Below are 15177 nucleotides of genomic sequence, written 5' to 3'. Positions count from 1 at the left end.
TCTACTGCCTTTGGGAAAATAATTCCATCTTCCCACCACCTTGATACTTAATCAGATGGTAGGCAAAGCTATGCCATGTGGGAAAGTAAAATAAAGAAGATACCCAGAAATGACATGTGGGCACTTAAGAAAATGAAAGAAAAGACATACTAGTTACAAAGAAATGCCTACAAATAACATGTTTTCTTAAAAAAAACCAAAGTAGTGATGGGATTAGAACCTCTGCAGGGTCAAGCAGATACATCCTCAGGAATTTGAATTTGAATCATGGCACTAAAAGCAGAAGCTCTATCCAATGAAAGTACATTCATTGGTCCAAGAAATGTAAGGAAAAGAAATGCCCTAAATGGCAACATAGAATCCTGAACCAGGTAATTTTTCTTACCTGGCAAGATCTGGCTCATTATCAGCAAGCTTTCTTGAAGAGCCAATGTACCATGGGCAGTTTTTGCAATTACACATCTCCTCTGAATAATCGGCCTGTCATGAACAGGATTGAGGTTGGCATCTCATTTGCTGCCGAAGCCACCAAAGATCTGTAAATCATGTTAACCACTGCTGGGCTCAAATGAGAGGGTTGGGGAAGGAAAGGCTACTTGCCCATGGTGCTAAGTTGTATGCTGTTCCCTCGCTGTTGCTATTTATGGCAAGCAGAGTGCTTATAAATATTCTCCCATTTGCTCATTAGTTCCTAACAAATCTTTTAGACTTTTTTTCTGTCATGGACAGACTGTGTCCCTTCTGCTCGGAATTGATTCATTAATACAATTATCTTGAGGTCACAGATCCTCCCTCATAACTAGGATGCAGGGAAATGCCCACAATTAGAGGAGATTAAATTCCCATCCATCAAAAGAAGTACCCTGGTGATGAGCAGAAGAACTGTTGTGTCACTTCTCATTGGTGTTTCATAATGAGGCTCAAGACATGGACCCAGGCACTCCACACACATGCAGGGAAAAGGTCCTAAGGAAGATTTCTGATTTCATCCCAGAGGCTGAAAATGGTTTAGATCAAATTAGTGGAATGCAAAAGATCACAGGGGTCTTCTCTCTTAAACATCACAGGAGGTCAGATTATTTTTGTTTCTCATTAAAATTTTATTATAATCTAGAGTCTAAGAAATTTGATAAAGTAGAAACCTGTCTAAGATATTTCTTGTTTATGAACCATAGTATTCTGAGTGGTACAGGGAAATTTTTAAAGATGCTGACCACGAGTCCTAGAAGTCCTAGGATGTCAGCTTCTTCTAGGCTGATGACCTAAGTGTTTTATTTAATTGCATTTTTTAAATTTAGAAGCAGGCATTGGAGCATTTGTTTGTTTTGTTTTAGACAGGGTCAAGTGATCATTGGTTTCCTTGGAGGAAGTCAGGCTTAAAATGAGCTTAAAATGAAGAGGAATGTGGTGTGACTCAAGAGACTCTTCCAAAGCAATGGCATAGACCAGAAGGAAAGAAAAGGGACATGTAGGTCAAAGAGGAGATAATAAAGTCAAGCAGAGATAAATGTGACCTTAAATAGGTATTTAATCAGATTGGATCATGTTTAATCATGTGTTATAGACATTTGCTGACATGTTAGTTTATTGGCAAATCACCTTAGGGATGAAAGAAGGAAGAACATTCCAATTTAGAAGCATTGGTAGCCTTTCTTCTGGGACCTGAAGCATTTCCCATAATGATGGTTTAATACAATCTTGGTCAATTACCTTTCTGCGAGAGCTGGGGATGTATGCCACCTTGCTGGAAATGTTAAAATCCCATTAAACTTCAGTTATTAGCACAGAGGAGGAAAAAAAAAAACACACACAACTGAGTGATTCAATTAAGACACAAGCAACCAGATGTCTGTGGCACTGAATTAGTTTTCCTGTTATGACCAAGAAACACTGATTTCCAAGGTAGCTTGAAGCCTATTTTCCCCCTTATTCACCATTATTATTAGCTTCCCAGCCTTCCCATGCAGTCCTAATTGCCAGATTTTCAGAGATTGAACCCACTTCAAAACACATTAAGTCACGTCTTCTGAATAGAAAGACTATATAGCCACCACCGGGAAGACAGGTGAGCAGTGACCAAGTGTCTACATCTCCTTCTTTGCTTTGTTTCCAGAGTGTAGCTGGGAAGATATTGCCAGGGTTTGACATACTGCTTCTTGGGACTAAGGGACTGAATGAAACTTCCTGATGCTTGTGTAGGGCACGTTTGTGTATATCTCACTAGCAATTTCTAAGAAACAAATTGCAGTATTTGTTGGGAAAAGGAAAAAAACACCTCCAAAGAATGTTGAATTTTAGGTCCAGCTTTGTTAATGCTCAGTGATATGTAAACTGCTTAGTACTTGAGAACACCTGTGTTTTGTTTTATTTTGTTTTTCTTCCATAAACTGGAGAATGTTCTGTGATTTCCTTCTAGCAGCTCTGTTACATAATTTTGTGAAATGGTTCTACAAACACCAGGAAAGACCAAAGCAAACACATAAGTTAAACACACAAAAATCTTTGAATCTACATGTTAGATGCCAGCAGATTTTCCTATAATGATAATTTCTATATTGAATTTCTTGTCATTGCATTTGTCTGTAGGTCCCTTAACTCTTAATTTTGGAGGAATTATAGCTTGATTTTAATTGTATTGTGATACGCAGGGCTTTGGGTGAATGGATTTATTTTGATTAGTCATTAGTTCATAATTGATTGATTTTACGTTGGTAACAAAATCAGACTGATCTAGGGAGTGTGAATGAAGCACAATATCAGTTGTCTGTGCCATTGGTTAAGAGGGAGATCCAGAGAGGCAGGCTCTTCTGATCTAATATTTCTACGGAAGCCCTTCTATTGAGAGCATCCACAGCCAGGTGGATGCTGTAAGTCGGTCCCAACTTCCAGTGGCACAGTCAAAGCAATTTTCATGTTGAAATGGCCTAATATCACTATAATCCATGCAAATTTCTGGCTGAGAAAATTGGCAAAGCTTCTGGACCTTTCTGGAAATAAAGAAAATGGGCATCTTTGTTTTGGGAAAACTGGGAACAGTGGGCAGTAAGAGAGAATTCAGCTCTCAACAGTTGCATTTAGCCGACCAAAAGGCGACAGTTTCCGTGATCTGGTCGGAGAACCGCTGTCTGCCCTGTGAGCTTCGTAAAGAGAAAATCACACTTTTTATACACTCTTTACCAGGTTTGCGTGTTTTCCTTTTTCCAGTTTTGTCCTAACGTAACTTTTCGAGTTGATGGATCACGGACTCTTAGTTTGGATTACCTTGTTGTCTTGTACTTCCCACTACCGGTAACTACACCAGTGCTCAGGTCAGACCAGCTACCGGTTCCCAAGACAAAGTAGACAGGGAGGAGTGGACACTATTAATGATACGGTTTCTTTCTTTGCAGTTTTCTGTACTCAGTTATGAACACTTTAGAGCTAGCTGAAGAAGTCCCCAGTTTGGGAGAAAAATGTACATTTCAAAACTGGCCATCCTGGATTCGGTTAGGCAGGTTTCCCACTGCATGCATGATCCTAACATTGGAATCAGACTTGCAGAGGGAGTAGGACTTAGGTGCATTTAATAGAGGCTCGTCTACAGGGCAGACAGCGGTCAGAACTGGGAGCTGCAGCTTGGAGCATGCCATGCTTATTGAGACCACTGCACACATCTCCTCTCTTCGGAGTTTCTATGCTTGACAAAAAACAATGACACGTGTTTCATAAGCGCACCGACACTAAAAGGCCTGGTTTAAAGCAATTTTCACACATTATATTATTGAATCCTCACTCCGTGGGTTTCAGTGCTGGGTCCACTTTGCAGAAGAGGAAACTAAATCTTTGAAAGGGTAAAGTGTTCAAATCACCCAGCTCATAAAATGGTAAATCACAGACTTTAACTCTTATTTGCCTTCTCCAGGGCACTCACATTTAAACTTTAAGCTATATCTTATAGGTAGAAGGAGGTTGTCGCATTTTGAGTTACACATTCTAAAAATTATCCAGCAATAACATCATCTTTAACTCTGGACAAACCCCAGTCTTGTTTATAATCTTGGCATTAATTTGTGACCCATTGTATTTATTGGGTGTGCCTCCTGGGCTGGGTTCTGGGCTAATTGCTGGGGTATAAAATGAGTTCAGAACATGTTTTATATTGCTTGCTCTCAAAGTTCTGCCTGTGGCTTTTCATTTATTCATTTCAAGATTCTCTAGTTGGACCTACTTTCAAGAATCAACATTCACATAGTTCTAGCCCATTTATATTTCTTTTTTCCTGGTTGTTGAGCAGTATGGTTGCCTGCCATATTGCTTCGTGACCATATGTGCATTATTTCATCTGTTCTAAGCACTCCACATCATTTGTGGGAAAACTGTGAATGTAAGGACCAATTATTTCACTTTTTAGTGGGGAGCTGCAACTTTTTTTAGAATCTTTCACCATGTGCCCACTTCTAAGTTGGAAATTGCTTTGGCTCTTTAATTAAACATTCAGTTTGTTTGCTTGTTTTCTTTTCTTTTCTTTTTTTTTTTTTTTTGCCAGTTTGTTTCTGCCCCATAATTTTTAGAAGTTAAAAAAAAAGTGAAAAAGAGAGAGGGGAAATTGTGGATGTAAAGCACTATATTTTTCTCATCTTGGATATGAGGGAAAGCAGTAACAATGACCAGAAAGGGGCATGTCAAAATGACTAATACTGTCTGTGCATCTCTAACAATGTCTCAAACGACATCAACGACATTGAGGATTTACTTAGCATTATTCCAACTTGAATTTTCTCTCCTGTTTCTCTTCATGCCCAATTCAGAGCTTATCTCCAGCTGCAAATTCAGGCTGTAAGACAAGTGCTAAATCGGTTCCTCACTTTGGACCATGAGACAGGATTTTTTCTCTCTTTGTTTTTAACCTGTAAAGAGATGATAGACATTTAGACTCTGAGGTTTTCCTAAAGCTGTATCATGCTATTGTGTCATCAATGTCAGTATCAATACTTTTGTTCAATAAAAAAAAACAGAATCTATAGCTAGCTATTCATTTATGAATCATTTAATACGACTTTGTGTTCTTTCCTTCTTCAGTCTCTCTCTCTCTCTCTCTCTTTCTCTCTCTCTCTCTCTCTCCCCCTTTCTCCCTCCCTCTCCCTCTCTCTGGTACTCTCCCTCTCCCTCTCTCTCATACACACAGAGTCAAATGTCCTATTTTTATCTATAATTAATTTGAGTAGCTGCTTCTTCACCTTTCCTGGTTTAGTGATCAGAGAAGCAGAACCCTGACATTAGAGCAGAACTCCTGCTACTTTGTGCTCAGCAGTTCTCATTCTGAATAGTGAAAAAAAAGGGAAGAAAATGAAAAACAGACTTCTGATGGTTTTACTTGAAGGGAAAAAAAAAAAAAAAACAACACATGGAAGAAATATCAGGATTGACCAAGGTCAGGAAAAGCAGGCACTTTGTTGTACTGGGCTTAGGGACCAGAACAGAGAGATGGAAACAAGGATGTAATTTGAAAGGATATTTTCCCTGATGAGATGACCTCTTTGTGCCCTCTGGAGCAGATGAGGCCAGAACCAGGCTCTGCAGCACTTGTCGAGCCTGGCACTCAGTGCAGCCCGGCACATCTGCATTCACGGAGGCATCCAGTTGTTGCTCTCTCCCCTCGGCACAGGCCCCATACACCAGCCAATGTCTGCATGTAGATGTGCTTGCCTTCAGTTCCTTATCTCCTTTTTTCGTTATAAAAATAATACATGAGCAAATTTTTGCTGTATAAGATTAAAAAACAATTGGATAAAAATATTGGTTTTCTCTGGTCTGTGCCCAAACTATGGTTCATTTGCCAAAGGGAACCGTCACGTATTATTTTCAGATAGTGTCTGTGTTGTGTATGGAAATGCACATAAAGGGAAATAAAATGCATTTTTTGTTGCTTTTTAAATAACTAGTTTCATCCTGTATATGCCACTATACAGTTTTGTCTTTTCTTTAAATGATATTTCATAGGCATTTGCCATGGTGTTACTTAAAAAAATACCATGAGGGGCAGCCCAGGTGGCTCAGCGGTTTAGTGCCGCCTTCGGCCCAGGAGGGCCTGATCCTGGAGACCTGAGATCGAGTCCCACGTTGGGCTCCCTGCATGGAGCCTGCTTCTCCCTCTGCCTGTGTCTGTTCCTCTCTGTGTGTCTTTCATGAATAAATAAATAAACTCTTAAAAAAAAAAAAAAAGAATAGCAGGCGACTTTTACTATAGGATGGTGTTTTAGAATGTGGTTGAATCACAACCATTTTACTATTAATATGTTAAACGATATGGTGATTACAGCCACCATCTAGCCTTTTCTGTTGTATTTTTCTTGAAACACCTGAAAAGCCAGATAGCATCAGCCCAAACGCATCATTGTATGGATCTTGCACTGTGAAAGCCTAATTCATGGAAAGCAGGGAGAATGCTTATGTTCTTGTGGTCAGCTCAGCTCTGAACTCCTGCTGCACTGAAATCTGGGCATTTTGTGGATCATCTCAACATGCCACACATGTTTGTTGAATCAAGAATGTCTGAGGAGAGCCAGAAAGGAGTTATATTTTACTTGCTCCTACTATATGCCAGACACACTTATGATTGACCTCATGTCATCCCATGGCAATTCTGAGAAACTGCCTCTAGTTTATAAGGGAAAATGAAGCTCAGGAAAATGAAGTAACCTGTCTGAGACTACACACACACATTCAGCAAGTGGCACATTATAAATTTAAATACTCTGGCTCCGAAGACATTTGTGATTTGCACTGTGCCATATTACCTTCTAATTTGAACTTCATTGTCAAAGTGCTGGTTATTTTGCTCTTCGTCCTGTTCATTTCTTCATATAAACCCTTAAACAAAGCTATCATATGCCAGGTTTCCTCCACCCCTCCACAGAGATCAGTGCTTGCTGCTTTTTGCTCTGGAGCCTCACTGTGGTCTTACCTACAAGGAGCATGTTACAGGAAGGGGTGTTCTATGGAAATTAAATGGGTTTTCTTGAATGTGGTTAGCCTGCTTTTCGTATTTTCAGTTGTAGCAATTCGGTGCCGGTGATGCATGGCTGGTTTAAGCAGTCGTGCTTTGCCTCTCAAGTTAGTCATCTCTGGTCTCATGGAAAGAATCCTCCCTTAGAGAAATAACAGGTGGAAAAGATCTATTAGGTTATCCTTTGCATTATGAGACTGCTTACTGCTGTGAATTTGCTGGGTCCTTGCTTTATCCCTATTTCAAGTGACCCATGTTATAAGTCTTTGGTCTCTTTCTATAAACTAATAAGGATCACTATTGTGATTTGCTTAGTCTGAATGGCCTCTTACTTACTTTGAATCTTCCAGTCTAAATCAGACTCTTACCATCAGAGAATAGAATAATATAGCACTATATAATCATCTCTCCCAGGCACTTGGCTATAGGCAGGAGAGTTTCTTTTACTACTTTTTTCTTTATTCATGCATTTATTTATTCATTCAGCAAATACAAATTAAGTGCCTTCTATGTGTATAACACTATAAGAAATACCTTATGACCTACCAGTATGTGATGTGTTTTATTAGATATACCAGGATGCAAGGTAGTCAACATCCAACACCTACCCTTAAAGAGTTTGGCTGATTATTTGTTTCTGATACAAAATATATTCACTTGCAAAGGTAATGCCAATATGAAGTGGAATTAATAACAATGATAACAAGGAGATAGGTTATAAAGTAGGCCATGATTAAAAGCCAGGTATTTATCCTAGATGGCATATGCTTTTTGCTCTGAAAAGGTAGGTAGAATGAACTGGAAGAGACCATAAAGAGCTCTGCTGAGTGGCAGGTTTTGGGGTAGCTGTGATCAGTCTTGGATCTCAATGGATAACTCCATACCCAGATACTCTCCAGATTCCTTCATTTTCCCCAGCTACATTGTCTTGATGATCAATACACGTATTATGTTACCTGTCTAAAATTAATTTGGCTTAATTTGTTACAGATCTGCTTGTTTGGTCTCTAGGAAATATAAAAAGTACCCAGCACCTGTAAGTAATTGTAAGACTTTTTTCTTAGCTATCCTGACCAGTTCTGGGACATGGGCAACTAGGTTAACCTCTCTGCACATATGATTTTTCATATGTAGAGTGAAAAGTTTGAAGAGGCTTCTAACAATTCTTGAAGTTTTGTTTTGTTTTGTATTCTGGTCAAGGATTTATTTGGACTATTTTATTGTCCTAATAATGCTGTAAGACAGGCACAGTGCTCTCTCCATTTTACTAATGAAACAAAAATCAAGGCCAGGCAAGGCTGGTAACTTCTCAAGGCCTGAGACATAGTAAGGTCTTCCTGCTGTATAATTCTCTGAATGGGTTTAATTGGATTTCTGCTAGTGACCATTCAAATACAAACCTTATATAAACCATATCCTTTCTCTAAAGCCAGATGTATATCTCAGCTGAGTATATGAAATGTACAAAGCCACACAAATCTACAGGTGGACAATAATAGCACCTCTCATGTTTGTTTGTATCTGTGTCCATCCTAGTAACTTTGGTCATACATCTCTGAACTCTTCCTAGTTCTTTTGCACAATTTCAAAAGCCACAATAAACTTTTGCTATTTTACCTTCTTCTTTCACTTCCTATACTAGCAGATTCAGCTCCTTTGGAAGATTGTCTCCTGCTTTCATTTCACTGGCTGTATACTACATTTCATTAAGGTATATAGCAGGACAGATTAGCTGATGCTGCAATAACAAGCAACTCTGAATTATCAGAAGCTTCGAACAGGCCATGTGTGTATCTTATTTATATTATGTGACAAGTGTAAGTCATTTGGGGACTCTCTTCTGCATAAGGGACCCAGACATTGAGAGGAGTTCACCACCTGTAACTTTCTCATTTTGAGGCTAGGGAAGAAAACCACAGAGGATCTCACATTATAATTAAGTGTTCTGATCTGGAAACCATATATATCACTTCTTGTCACTACACATTGCCCACGTCTAGTCACATGTCTTTAGATGCCTAGAAACAATCAGTATGCTGATATGTGCTTACTATATGGTTATTATTACAAGAGAAGAATGTTGTTCGTATTGCAGATATCCTGAAAAACTAAAAGAAAGTGGACAAAGTCATAAAGACCTTACTTAATAAGGTCTTAATAACCTTATTTAAGGTAATTAATTAATAAGTATTGTGTACATACTTATCAGTTCACTTGTGTAGTCACCCATTGATCTGTTTATCCTTTTATATTATATACATTTTTATCAAGTCCCTTGCAACCTTATGGAATAAGGGGTAATTTTTAAATCAAAGAACGGACCTTGGATATTAAGTAAGTCAGTGGACGAAAATGATCAAGTCCTAGAACAAATCTGTCATGAGCCTTTGTATACAGTATAGTTCTGTTCAACTCATGGGTTATGCCCCTACATTTACTATAAACTTTCTAGTAGCTAAAACAAAACTATACACATGCATTTATAAGATTAACAATGTTCATTTGGTTAAAGAATTGTGGTTAAGGAGAACAGTCTTATTCCTTTATTTTAGATTTATTTAATTATTTTAGAGAGTGGGAAGAGGCAAAAGGAGAGGGAGAAAGAGAATCTCAAACAGACTCCCTGCTCAGTGTGGAACCCAATGCAGGCTGGATCTCAGGATCCCAAGATCATTACCTGAGCCCAAATCAAGAGTCAGATGCTTAACTGCCTGAACCACTCAGGTGCCTCAGAGTCTTTCTTATTCCTGATACTGTGAGCTGAGTGTGATTTTTCTTCAGAACTCTGCAGGAGCCATTTCCTTCAAGAGCTATAACAGCTTTGTCTTATAATGCATTCAATATTTAGATGGATGGCTGGTGGAAGAGTGGCTAAGTAAGTACAGAGTAAATAGGTAGTTCTCAGGTCTGGATTGATTCCAGTAAAATACCTTTTGTACTCATCTGCCCATAGTATCCATTCAATATATACTTACGGAGCTTGTAATATGCTGGGCAATGTGCCTGATTTGGGAAATACCAAGATTAGGGGCTTATTGTGTATCTGGATTGACCAATTGCATGCTCACTGTTGGGGAAAAGCATCTTGCTCTTGTCAAATGTGGAGTGATGTTTGAATTTGTCCAGCATAAAGCTGTCCTAGGAGTGAGTCTCATTTATATCATCTGAATGTACATGGTAATAGGAGAACGCATTTGGTGAGGAGATCCTAATCCTAACTTCTCATTATCTGTATCCAACAGCAGAGGCATAACCATTTTTTTGATTTGATCTGTCCCGGGGGTCAGAAGAATCCAAATTAAACACAGCTTTTTTTTTTTTTTTTTTTTTTTTACCCTTCTATCCTTCTGAATACCTTATACTCTTTTCTCCCCTCTTTCTGCCCTTTTCACGTGGTGCTTTAGCCATGAAGAAGTACTCTTTCCTGATCTCTGCATTCTCTGACCTATCACAGGAGCTTTATATACTGTGTTAACTTTCTAGATCAATCTCCCTCTCACTCAGCCTTTTACAGTGTCCTTCACATCTTAACTGAGATATCACCTTCTGTCCTTACACTTCCGTGAGTCTCCAAATAGTTCATTGGGGCCACTCTTATGTTTATCCCCACAGTTGGTTTCCTCATTAGGCTAGGTATGCTAAGCCCAGTGATTGATCCATAGTATTCACTCAATACAAATTAATGGTTTGCTAGTATTAGTATTATTATACTTTGAAGATATATGTTGATTATTGAGAAATAAAATTGGGCTTTCTGTCCAGCATTTCTTTCCCTGGTTGGTTCTTTTGGATATACTGCTGATATTCAGGTCATCCTTGGCTTTTCTGGTTCTGCCCCTGATGAGTCTATCTCCCACATAACTAAGGTTGTTTCATGCTTGCCAGCTCCCTATTTCTTAGGTCTGGCCACTAACTCCTGACCTGTCCTTTCTTGAAACCTGCACTCAGATATGACTTTTTAAAAGGTAATTAATACCTGTAAAAGGTAATTGATATCCCAAGGGAATTTCTCGGCATCTTTAGAGGATTTTGTAAAGGGGTGGAATGGGAGGGAGTAAGCAAAAGAAAGGACTCTGCAGTCCTGTGATGAGATGAGGTTAAATCATTTTCCAAAATGCCAAGTGTTAGAATGTCTTTTAGGCTTTCCTTTCTGGAGTAGACACCTTTACTTTTGGTCTGTCTAAACATTCCTTCTACTGGAAATGTCACACTGGTGTTCCTTTCCCTACTCTCAGGCCATATGGTTCTAGTAGAGTAGATCCCACACTCCAGATCCTGAGGGACACATGACTGAGTTCTGCCAATGTGAGCATAGCATCCTTCTTGGCTGGAAACACCGGCTCAAAAGAGAGGAGGTGACCAAAGCCAGACCTTTCAAGCCAAAGAAACTCAATTTCTATATTATTGCTGGAACTAATGAATAATATGGCTGTGAAACAGGTCAGATATTAACCCAGAACAAAAGGACGGAAGCCTGATGAGAATTTGAGTATAATGTGACAGCAAGGAAAATTGAGCTAATAGATGGGAAAAGGCTATTTCCAGAACATTTGGGCACCAGGAGCAGTTAGACCTGAAGATTCTCTCCTTAAACTTCTCAGATTCATGGGCAATAATATAGCTTCTTTGTTGTTGAAGCTTAATAGAGTTAGATTTCTGTCATTTGTGTCTAAAGGGGTTCTAAGCCACCACCCATTAAGGGAGAGGAAAAAACTCTGTGATTTTTTTTCCAAACAAAGGAGTGGATTATGAGTCAGCTCAGAATGAAATGATGGCATGTTTAGAACTTGAGTTTGTCCTGATTTAAAATGGTGTGCATGGCAGTGGTCACAGGTGGTCAGGAGCATTTGGTCTTTGAGTCATGCATGAAGGAGCACAAAGGGGGCATTATATGGCTAATGGATTACTCTTTGGGATTCCCCTCTTTGCTTCCTACTGAAATGTAGAAGCCTACACAATGCAGATGGCATATTTCATTAATACAAACAGAAGTCCAGGCAACAGATGCTTTGGGGACTGAGGGGAAAGGAGATTTCTATATTTCTCCAACAGCAACAACTCCGATGACAAATTTCTCCCACTGAGCATATTGAACCAAGAGCAAAGAAACATGTAGTTTTGAAGCCTTAGGCACTCTATGGTATTTAAAAGGAGGAAGATCAAAACCAGCATTTTTTGGACAAAGAATGTTTATGTAGGGGAAGCTGTAGGGAAAAGGAAGGAACACAAAAGTGAGGCATGCTCTGTGAATTTACCAGGGCTTCAGGATGGGCAGGACTTACAGTGTTGTGTGTCTTTCTAGAAAGCATATATTAATTAACCTTAGGGCCACTGTCCTCTACAATGACAAAAGCCAAGCCAGGCCAATTATTTGCACATCAGGGTCTGGGTTAGAATGGTCTTTGTTTCTTGTATTTTGTGAAAAACGTAATGCAGAAATGATTAATTACAGAGCAGACCCAATTCTCTTTCTGCTTATAATCAGGTTAAATCAAAATACCCGAGTTTAAATAATGCAACTCTGTCAAGGTATAGGGATTAAGGAATTATAATAATCATACAGTACCTTCTGATCATATTCTCCTGAGCTCATTGTGACATTGAACAACTGCCCAGTCAAGAGTATGGAAAGAGAGAGGTATGGGGACATACAATAGGCAGAGAGTGCTTCTACACCATTTTGATGCTGTTTCACCAAAGAGGGAAGATTGATAGCAAACATTTGGAAGCAATGTTATGGCAATATGTGACTCGTCAGTAGGGTGGGCGTTATAATGACCATGACCACAGAACATCTTTATGTTCAGAAAATGTAAAGATTTGCACTACTCTTTAGTGTGTATGTATTCTTTCTTTGACCCTCTAATTGTGTGTGCATTTTTAGCTTTTTCAGTTGTCAGAGTAGAAAAGGCAGAGTTAGGTAAAAGAACTCCAGTCCCTAGCTTTGCATCTAATGGTAGATGCTCAGACTCCTCTGGTTTTTCAAGACTTTTTCTTTCTTTCTTCTTTCTTTTTAGAACAGAAGTAAAACCCTAATGAAATGCCCGGTGAGATATAGGAAGCAAAATAAAAAACCTTTAACAAATCCTAGTTAGATTCCCTTTTTATGTGTAACTCAAAAGAGGTGATACCATTAAAAGTATGAACAACTTACAATTTGACACCATGCTGCTGCTGGAAACCAGGCTTCACTTGATACAACTTGCTTATTTTTGCTCTCCTGGCCCACATCCCTAATACCTTACTCATTCCCCTGACTTTTCAGAATTCATAGGTCTCTTCATGTCCAGCTCCAGAGAAGTAAGATATGCAGGTTGGTTTGCAGGAGAAAGTTTTTCCCTCTGAACTTTAAATTCTCTCATATCCACAGTGTTTGAAAAAATAATAAAGTAATGAAGTGACACGTGTCTAAAATGCAGTGATTGTTGTTAACCATTCATGTATTCATTGATTCTATACTTACTGATGTAACAAATACTTATTTGTGATGCATTCTCTAGTCATCAGGGCAAAATGGTGAGCAAGATATATGTGGTCTCTTAAGATCTATAAAGGAAAGCTTCCTGTCTGTTTTTGTCCAATCCAGTTGAAGACATTGAATATTCCATAGCAAGGAAAAAAGATAACAAATAGATCATGGTCAACTAAGACTTGCATATTCAAAAGTCTAAAGAGACTGAGTAGGTTACGTCTCTGTACAAAATGGGTCATCTTAAAGTTGATAGGGTGTAATGAGACTCGTAATTAACTGAACAATGTCATGCTTAGCGACATTCAGGTTATTTTTATTTTAAAGAGAATTGAATCAACTTTTCCCAAACATAAGCACACACACATTTAGTCCACAGAAGACTTGCTTCTAGAAATATTTTAACATTCTTAAATTTGAAGTTACTGCTTTCATTCAAGAATATATGTGCATTTCTCAACAGAAAAAAAAAGTATTTTCTTAAGGAGGGATAATTTTAAAATAACATTAAGAATCTTGTCAGATAAACTTTTACTCTTATATGAGTATTTTCTTGATCTTACTCTTAAATCCTCTGTAGGAGTTAGATCTTAAAACAATGCCAAGAGGGAGTGATCAAGATTCAGCCCACAAACACCAAAGTCGTGGGTTAGAACTAGTACTTGCTCCTCTGAGTAATATTTAGTTTGAATAGAAGAAATGTTCTTCTACTAAATAGGATGACTTAAGCCAACCTAATCAAAGGCCGATTTTCAGGCTTTTTTTTTTTTTTTTTTTTTTTTGAGATTCTCAATGCTCTCTTCTCTTGTATCCCTAGGCACATCACTTTGATGCTATCATAAAGCCTGCCTAAGAGATCTTTTAGTTACCTATTATTACAGATTATAAAATCTACCCATGTCTGAAAGACTCATATTTTAATCTCTATGAGGTAAATAGACGTAAATGCTTCTTATTAAGGTCAAACCTCAATAACCTACAGAAATGTCTAGAAGAAAACTTCCCTTTAGTTAGTAGAGGGTTCTTTGTGGCTCAGAAAGATTGTAATCTCTCAAGAGACAAAAGAGTTTGTTCCCCTTTATACATGTAAACGTAATAGAGTTGTCATTTGTTGTGATTGCAGCAAAGTTAGAGGGGCAGTAAGTAATCACATTCTATTGAAATTACATATTTTATTGTCTGTAAGATGAATGAGGTCAAGAATTAAATCTGTTTTGCTAAATATATCTTCTACTACAAGTACAATGCTTGGCATATAGTAGGCACTTAATACATAATTGTTAAATCCATACAGAACAAATGAATGAATGAATTTAGAATACTTTCATCTATAATGTCCTTATGGCTTTTTATTATGTGATTCTGTGGTTCTTTGGTTCAGTAGTTTCAAGGAAAATGTATTTCAAACATATACTAGCACTGTTCAGTAGACTTTTCCACAATGACAGAAATGTTCCAAACCTCCTTTGTTCAATATGGTATTAGCCACATGTAGCTACAAACACTTTAAGTGTAACTAGAGTGACTGAGAAACAACTTTTATCTTAGTTTAAATTTACTTGTACTTAATTTAAATTTAAGCAGCCATATGTGGCAAGTGGTTGTAATAACTGTATGGCACATAGACCATTTCTTAACTTTAGGGAATAATGTTTAACTATTGAGTAGGAGCTCAGTGGACCTGCTTATAGAAAGGGTCATGTTTTATTCTTTATTTTTTATT

The 15177-nt window shown here is 38.2% G+C and overlaps 1 protein-coding gene and 1 long non-coding RNA gene across 6 annotated transcripts in view; one reads left to right on the top strand and one right to left on the bottom strand.

Moving 5' to 3' along the window:
- SORCS1 (sortilin related VPS10 domain containing receptor 1) overlaps positions 1-15177 on the top strand; it is a 514957-nt gene that overhangs the window by 36779 nt on the left and 463001 nt on the right. The window lies entirely within an intron of this gene.
- LOC112672306 (uncharacterized) lies at positions 4560-13447 on the bottom strand. The gene is made up of 3 exons (XR_003144178.3): positions 13140-13447; positions 6777-7127; positions 4560-4886 (listed from the first exon to the last, which is right to left on the bottom strand). It is a non-coding gene; the product is annotated as an uncharacterized LOC112672306 (long non-coding RNA).

This window comes from Canis lupus, chromosome 28, assembly GCF_003254725.2.
Source record: "Canis lupus dingo isolate Sandy chromosome 28, ASM325472v2, whole genome shotgun sequence".
NCBI lineage: Eukaryota > Metazoa > Chordata > Mammalia > Carnivora > Canidae > Canis > Canis lupus.
Note: the sequence above shows the minus strand (reverse complement) of the source record. Positions and strands in the feature narration are given on the sequence as shown.